The sequence below is a fragment of the Dama dama genome, chromosome 17, assembly GCF_033118175.1.
Source record: "Dama dama isolate Ldn47 chromosome 17, ASM3311817v1, whole genome shotgun sequence".
Classification (NCBI taxonomy): Eukaryota; Metazoa; Chordata; class Mammalia; order Artiodactyla; family Cervidae; genus Dama; species Dama dama.
The window spans coordinates 44,444,300-44,452,641 of record NC_083697.1 but is presented as its reverse complement, the minus strand read 5'-3'; positions in this window follow the sequence as shown (position 1 = coordinate 44,452,641).

Genomic DNA, 8,342 nt, shown 5'->3' with positions numbered 1-8,342 from the left:
CTGAAAGATGATAATATTTTAGATATATATAAAATGCAATAGAATGAAATACAATATATATTAATAACAAGCTGTCTTCTAAACTTCAGGCACAATGGAGCTAGAGCTCATAGTTTTCCTTATATTATTACTATGGTGATAATTGCTTCTTTTAAAAGTAAAACATCTAGCTTCTTTTGATTTATGAAGTATAAATATATTTAATCTGTTATCAATAATTGTTATATAACTTATTAATAAATAATATCATATATTATAAAATTAGAATGATCAAATCATTAAAATGATTATTTCTTATCACTTACATTAACAAGAAGAAAAGTAACAGCCAACTAGAAATTTTCTTTTTTTCTTTTTCAGAACCCATTTGCTTCCTGTATTTTCTTTGTGGTCTTGAATTGAAGCATAAAAAGTCATTTGATAGAATATCATGGTTAAATTATGATTCAGGAAAGCTCTTACACAGTGGATTTTTATGAGTATCTTAATTGTGGAGCTAATGCAAGCTATAGATTTATGCTGATTAACTCCAGATGGCTCTCTGTCATGATCCTTAAAAGTTTAAATTGTCAGTTACTGATTCTACTTTTCCTACTGTGTATTCTTAGTAACAATATCTCTTTCCCTTATTTAGAAAAGATATTCCACTTTGTTTTACATTTGGATTAAAATTTCTGCATGCTAATGTTTAAGTTAATAATTGTTAAAGCTTATAAAAAAACAACAAAAATATTTTAAATATTCCAAATCTCCCTGAATATGAAAAATTCTCATGTTTACAAACATATGAGTCTGTCTTTCTTTCATGGTTCAAACTAATCCTTTAACTGGAAGAATAAAAAATCAACTTGTTAAATGATCCAATTTTATCTGTTTTTGTGTTAACAATACTGAACAAATTGCTTGAAAATAAAGTCTCACTGATTTAGTCAAGTTTAATTTTGGAAGGTATATACGCTGAAATGGGCTCCTGATCCCTAGTCATGCAACAGTACAAGTAAAAAGGAAAGAAAAAATCGCTAGCCTGAAATGGATTTTCTAACTCTAGCTAACTGACTGTTGAGTAATCTGTGGTGACACCTTTAACTCTGAGAAAGACATAACGCTTAGAACAGATTCACCATGACTGTTTCCTGAAGGCTAAGCACTAGTGTCTTAATGTCCACTAATAGATGAAAGCAACAAAATGCAGGGTTCTCTCAGCAGTTTAGATTATACATGAAATGGTAAACAGCAAATGAATATATGTATATAAGGAATTAGGTGAAAACAAATTGTTGTCACCTTTCTTCTGCTCAGGCAAATGTGGAACTGTGTCTTTGATGATGTCCCATGTGAAGAGCCATATTCACGCATGGTTTGCTTTTCTTTCATCTGGCCCTTCTTTAATGAGGCAATCTCACTTCGCAAAATACTTTTCTTGAATCAAACTAGCCTGATCACCTACTCCTTCTGACTTTTGCCTTGGAGGCATTGGGAGAATTTTGGATTTTCTTTTAAGAGGAATGGATTGTGATGAGAGAGACTTCAGCTGGTGAAAAGTAAAAAGTAGAAATCATTAATCACTCAGTAGTATCTGACTCTTTCTTACCCCATGAACTGTGGCCAGCCAAATTTCTCTGTCCATGGAATTTTCCAGGCAAGAATACTGGAGTGGGTTGCCATTTCCTTCTCCAGGGGATCTTCCCTACCCAGGATCAAACTGGGGTCTCCCACATTGTAGGCAGACTCTTTATGGTCTGAGCCACCAGGGAAGGTCCAGCTGGTGGACAACACAAATATAGAGATTATTATCTGTTCTATTTAGAAAATCATATTTATGAATAATTTCTTAGTAATTATATCATCATGGCTATGAGTATAGGTTAGGAGTCAACCACCTTGGTTCACACTTCAGATTAATGATATGTAAGTCATGTGACCTTAGGTAAGTTATTTATAAATGGGTATAATAATAATACCTAGTTCATAAGACCACTAATGGTTTCAAATGAGATAATAAATATACAGAGTTTGGCACACTGCTTCACAGTGTTGTTGAAATCATCATAATCATCATTATCATCATTATTAGTCTTTAGATATCACTATTTATAACACAACTCTCTTGACAAGGCAAGTCAATAAAATGAAGGCTTTGAAAGAGCTAAAAGTCAAGTATCTTATTATCTATTCAACACATTTCACCAAAGCATCCTTTTAGACACAGCAATTCTTTTCAATAAGCATTTTGTAGGAAAAAAGACAAAATGCTAATTTAAAAAGTTCATAACATTTTTTCCTGGACCTTTGCATCTGCCATCCAATCAGGTGCCAATATTAATATTTGCCACTTCAATGGTACTGCTATAAAAATTTCACAACAGTAATCTCTTAACTAGAACAAGCAAACAATTTCTAACTACCAAAATCTATCTTAATAACTATTGAAAGATTAATATTCTAAATGTCCAGTTATAATCACACAAAGGCCTCAGGTAGTCACCTTCAAAGAAGCTTTTACTTAGCACTTCTACTACTTCCCATGTATCCAAGAATTTCAATGACCCAGAAAGTAATTCTCCAACTTTATTGTCATTGCTGAAAATATTTTCTATGCCCTAGAAGCTTGGAATAAAGGTCTTATTATTTCTAACCTGTTTTTATTGCCAAATTATTTCTTATAACCAAACTGTCTCTTATTTTCTTTTCACAGTTTACATGCTATCTTTCCATTTAGAACTTGCTATGTTCTTCATTTTAGCTATATATTTTCTTTAGGGGGCTAGCCAGGCTTCAACAGTACGTGAACCACGAAATTCCAGATGTTCAAACTGAATTTAGAAAAGGCAGAGGAACCAGAAATCAAATTATCAACATCTGTTGGATCATCAAAAAAGTGAGAGAGTTCCAGAAAAACATCTACTTCTGCTTTATTGACTATGCCAAAGCCTTTGACTGTATGGATCACAACAAACTGTGGAAAATTCTTCAAGAGATGGGAATACCAGACCACCTGACCAGCCTCCTGAGAACTCTGTATGCAAGTCAAGAAACAAAAATTAGAACTAGACATGGAACAACAGACTGGTTCCAAATCGGGAAAGGAGTACATGAAAGATGTATATTGTCAGCCTGCTTTTAATTTAACTTCTGTGCAGAGTACATCATGAGAAATGCTGGGCTGGAGGAAGCACAAGCTGGAATCAAGATAGCCAGGAGAAATATTAATAACCTCAGATATGCACATAACACCACACTTATGGCAGAAAGTGAAGAGGAACTGAAGAGCCTCTTGATGAAAGTGAAAGAGGAGAGTGAAAAAGTTGGCTTAAAACTCAACATTCAGAAAACTAAGATCATGGCATCTGGTCCCATCACTTCATAGCAAATAGATGGAGAAAAATGGAAACAGTGACAGACTTTATCTTTTTGCTCTCCAAAATCACTGAAGATGGTGACTGCAGCCATGATATTAAAGACATTTGCTCCTTGGAAGAAAAGTTATGACCAACCTAGACAGCATATTAAAAAGCAGAGACATTACTTTGCCAACAAAGTTCTGTCTAGTCAAAGCTATGTTTTTTCCAGTAATCATGTATGGATGTGAGAGTTGTACTATAAAGAAAACTGAGCACCAAAGAATTGATACTTTTGATCTGTGACATTGGAGAAAACTCTCGAGAGTCCCTTGGACTGCAAGGAGATCCAACCAGTCAATCCTAAAAGAAATCAATCCTAAATATTCTTTGGAAGGACTGATGTCGAAGCTGAAACACCAATACTTTGGCCGCCCGATGCGAAGAAGTGACTCATTAGAAAAGACCCTGATTCTGGGAAAGATTAAAGGCAGGAGGAGAAGTGGACAACAGAGGATGAGATGGTTGGATGGCATCACCAACTTGATGGACATGAGTTTGAGTAAGCTCCGGGAGTTGGTGAAGGACAGGGAAGTTTAGCATGATGCAGTCCATGGCGTCGCAGAGTCAGACATGACTGAGCGACTGAACTGACCTGAACAAGTGACGTAGTGGTAAAGAATCCTCCTGCCAATGTAGGAGGCCCAAGAGGCACAGGTTTGATCCTTGGGTCAAGAAGATCCTCTGGAATGGGAAATGGCAACCCACTCCAGTATTCTTCCCTGGAAAACTCCATGGAGAGAGGAGCTTGGTGACTACAGTATACGGGGTCGCAAAGTGTTGGACATGACTGAGCACACACACACACACACAACATGTATTTAGTTGGAATACATTTTCCTTATTTTGACATCTAGACTGCTATTATCTGATTGAAATTCTCATACTGGATTTTTGTTTAGGGTGAATTTACATTATTTCTAACTATTATTACAGTTATTTATGTACACATTTCATTTCCATTACAAGACTGTGAACTTCTAAGCAACAATTTCTGATCGACATGATCTTTTTAGCTGTCACAGGATCAGAACAATGTTTCCTAGATGTTAATTACTCATGTTTTTATTAAATGTGTAATGTTCTAGCCCTTTACAAAGATCACCATGACTTCTGCTGAAGACCCATGGGTCACTCTTGTATTTCATGTATACAGATAATGAAGGAGGTGAGGGGTCTTCATCTGGAATTCATTAATTGCCTCTCCTAAAGAACAATACTCTATTAAGCTTCTCTTAAGTGTCAAAGATCTTCTTAAGTTAAAATTAAACTGATTGAGGAGCCAAAAAGATTTTTTTAAGCACTAGATTTTTATCAAAGAACCACTATCTCAGCAAGAGTAGAGGTCAGAGTCTCCTTTATCTGCCAAGAAAACCAGAAATCTAGCAAAGCCTTGAGTGCAATTATTGGACTTAAAGAGCACCCGTGTGTCGTTTCTAATGTGATTAAGAGAGTATACCAGGAATACTGGATATCAAAATTGTCAATTAATGCAAGGTTCCAATTGCTATTTATTATCTCCGTTTTAATAAATTGTATCCTGGAGGCTTGGATTTTCCATGAATTACTGAAGGTGAATCTATTTTTAGAGATTTCTGATTGCCCCAGTTTAACGATGTGGTACCTTATCATTCTAATATATATGAATAAAGAAATAGTTGGGGAGAATAATCATCCCCAGACAAACAAGATGAAGTTGGAGATCTTTTCATTTCACACCTGAGTAAGGGCACCAGGGAAGGCATTCTGTCACTCGGACCGTAATACCTCACTCTGGAGTTCTGTGAGCCCCATTATGAACTACAGCCGTCTGCTCATTTCTTTTTTTTTCTTTTTTTTTTACTTCTTAAACTTCTGTTTGTATCACATTTGTTTTGCTTTTTTAAAAATTTATTTATTTTAATTGGAGGTTAATTATTTTACAATATTGTAGTGGTTTTTGCCATACATTGACATGAATCAGCCATGGATGTTTTGCTCAGAGGTCAGGAAAACCAAAAATCCCTCCCTCATTCCTGAAACAGACAAAGCGAATAGTGCCAGAATATATCAAGCAGATTCTGAAAAGAATGTTACTGCATTTTTTGTTTTCAATAAACTTACCCCAAATTCTAGTTTCCTTTCTAAAGAAAAGCTTCCTGTGAAAAATGAAAGCTTCTTTGTTATTATCAGTAGTGAAAGTAATAGTAATAAATTATTTCAAGTGATAAGTGTATTTTCTTTAAATTCTAAATTTGATCTTTGTTCTTGGGATTTCTTATTTTGTATGCCATTGCAAAATTCAAAGGTCTATATTCTTCAAAGTTTATATGAAGAGGTCAAATTACAGTATAATGTGTGGAAGAGAGTAGATTTGGCTCTGGCTGTTTTTCTGGAGGGCACAGTGTCTTAATGCATTTGCCAAATCCTCTATCGGAAGTCCCCTCCCCTCCTTCATTCTGCTGTTTCCCACTCTGTTTATTGCAACTGACTTTTTTTAACTTAATTTTTAATTGAAATATAGCTGCTTTACAATGTTGTGCTAGTTTCAGAAGTAAAGTGATTCAGTTATACAACATATATGTGTATATATAATCATGTATATATGATTCCTTTTCCTTAAGGTTATTACAAAATATTGAGTATAGTTCTCTGTACTATACAATAGGTCTTTTTGGGTTTTCTATTTCATACATAACAATGTGCATATGTTCATCCCAAACTCCTAGTTTATCCCTCCCTTCTACTTTCCTTGCCCCTTTGGTAATCATGTTTGTTTTCTATGTCTGTGAATCTATTTCTGCTTTGTATGTAAATTCATTTGTGTCAATTTTTAGTCTACATATAAGCAGTATCATGCAGATAAAGAAGATACAGTGTGTTTATATAATGGAATATTATTTAGCCATAAAAATAATGAAGTAAAACCAATTGTAGCAACATGGATGGACCTAGAGATTACTATACGAAGTGAAATAAGCCAGATAAAAACAAAAGCATATAAAATCACAATTGACTTCTAATGATGACTGTGTAATGTCCCTTTCCTCGTTATTCTAAAATGTGAGACGATGTTTTTCTATTTTTGTCTGTTACTGAGATGTTATTCATGTGAATTGCCATCTGAGCTTTCTTTCACCACTCCTGCATTCCTGTTCTCTTCATTGAACAACTGATAGGAAAAAAAAAAAGTTAGAATACTCCTAACTGAACTCTCTTAGGATGGTAGTGGTTTAGTCGCTAAGCTGTGTCCAATTCCTGCGACCCCATGGACTGTAGCCTGCCAGGTTCCTCTGTCCGTGGGATCCTCCAGGCAAGACTACTGGAGTGGGTTGCCATTTCCTTCTCTAGGGGATCTTCCCGACACAGGAATTGAAGCTGGGTCTCCCACGTTGCAGGCAGATTCTCTACCAACTGAGCTATAAGGGAAGCCCATCTCTTAGGATGAGCCATCCACGAAAAGGACCCATTTATTTATACCTCATCCCTTTGTCTGGGACCAGTATTTCCTGTTGGAGGCTTAGTTTGCATGGAAGGCCCTGAAGTACCTGAATTTTCAAGAAAGTCACAGAAATTGCAACAACTGTCTTTCCTTTCAACTTTCTGGCTCTGCCCACTTTCTATCAGTTTTCAGGCATGAACCTCTAAGTAAGGAAAATAAATTGTGTTTATTTAGGAAACATTTTCCCTGTCCAGCTTTCCTTAAGCAGGATAAGAGAAATCTTGCCCAGTTCACTCATAAAAGCTCCTGCTTACTGGTCAGATGATGTTTTAAAAAGTAACTTAGTAATTTTCTTGCTCTTTCTCCATTTCTTTAGGAAAAACAATTTTTTAACTGCTAAATCAATTAAACAAGGTGGCCAAATTAGACTGAGGGGGCTCGAATATATTGAGAAAACCAAAACCTAAAATTTTTAAATACCTCAAGATTGCAAAGTTAAAATCTAAGGACAGGTAATTCTCTGACTGTCCAGTGGTTAAGACTTTGCCTTCCAATGCAGGGGGTGTGAGTTCCACCCCTGCTTGAGGAGCTGAGATCCCAAATGCCTTGTGGTCCCCTAAAAAACCCAAAATGAAAACAGAAATAATATTGTATCATATTCAATACAGACTTTAAGAATGGTCCACATTAAAAAAAAAAAAAAATCCAGAAACATAGCAACAGCAAAAAAAAAGTAAGGACAATCAATTGCTAACAGACAACTGGGCTTTATAATGAATCAATTATTTTCTTACTTTGCTTCTGCCTTTTCTCTACAAAAGCTTTTCCCCAGCTCCTAAGTTTGGAGCACTCCTAACTACTTGCAGTTTGGTGCTGCCCTATTCCAATGGATTTTTGGTCGAATAAACTCTTAAAATTTTAATATGCCTCAATTTATCTTTGAACACAGACTATATTCTCTACTTTCTCTGATCTCTCATAGAGAATTTTGAGCAAGTTGATGTTTCTAATATCCTCTCACCTCACATATAACTCTTCGGTCCCACTCACATTCTTACCAAAACCAGACTAATTCCTTTTGGATAGATGTATAACTTAGAAGACATGAATCTCTAGTGAAACTCTTTCTCTTGAATCTTATGCATAACGTATGAAATATTATTCTGTAGGTGAGGTTGTCTACTGGTGTTATAACAGGAATATTTGTGCTAACTAGAAATTTATTGGTGATAAAATACAAATTTTATACTTAATTATAATATATGTTTCTTAGAAGTTTTTCCAGAAAAACAAGAAGCTACCATTGAACAACACTAGGTTGACTAAATCCGGATCTTTTCTCATTTTCTACTTTTATTTCTCTCTCTCTTTCTGTGTTTTGTTTTTATTTTCTTGGTGATATGATTTTCTTCTACAGTTCCCTTCATCTCCTGTTTCTTTTTTATTCTCTCATAATGCGCTCATTGAATACCTATTTATCAAGCATCTTCTGTGTTATTTGGTCTTCCTCTCATTCCTTCTAC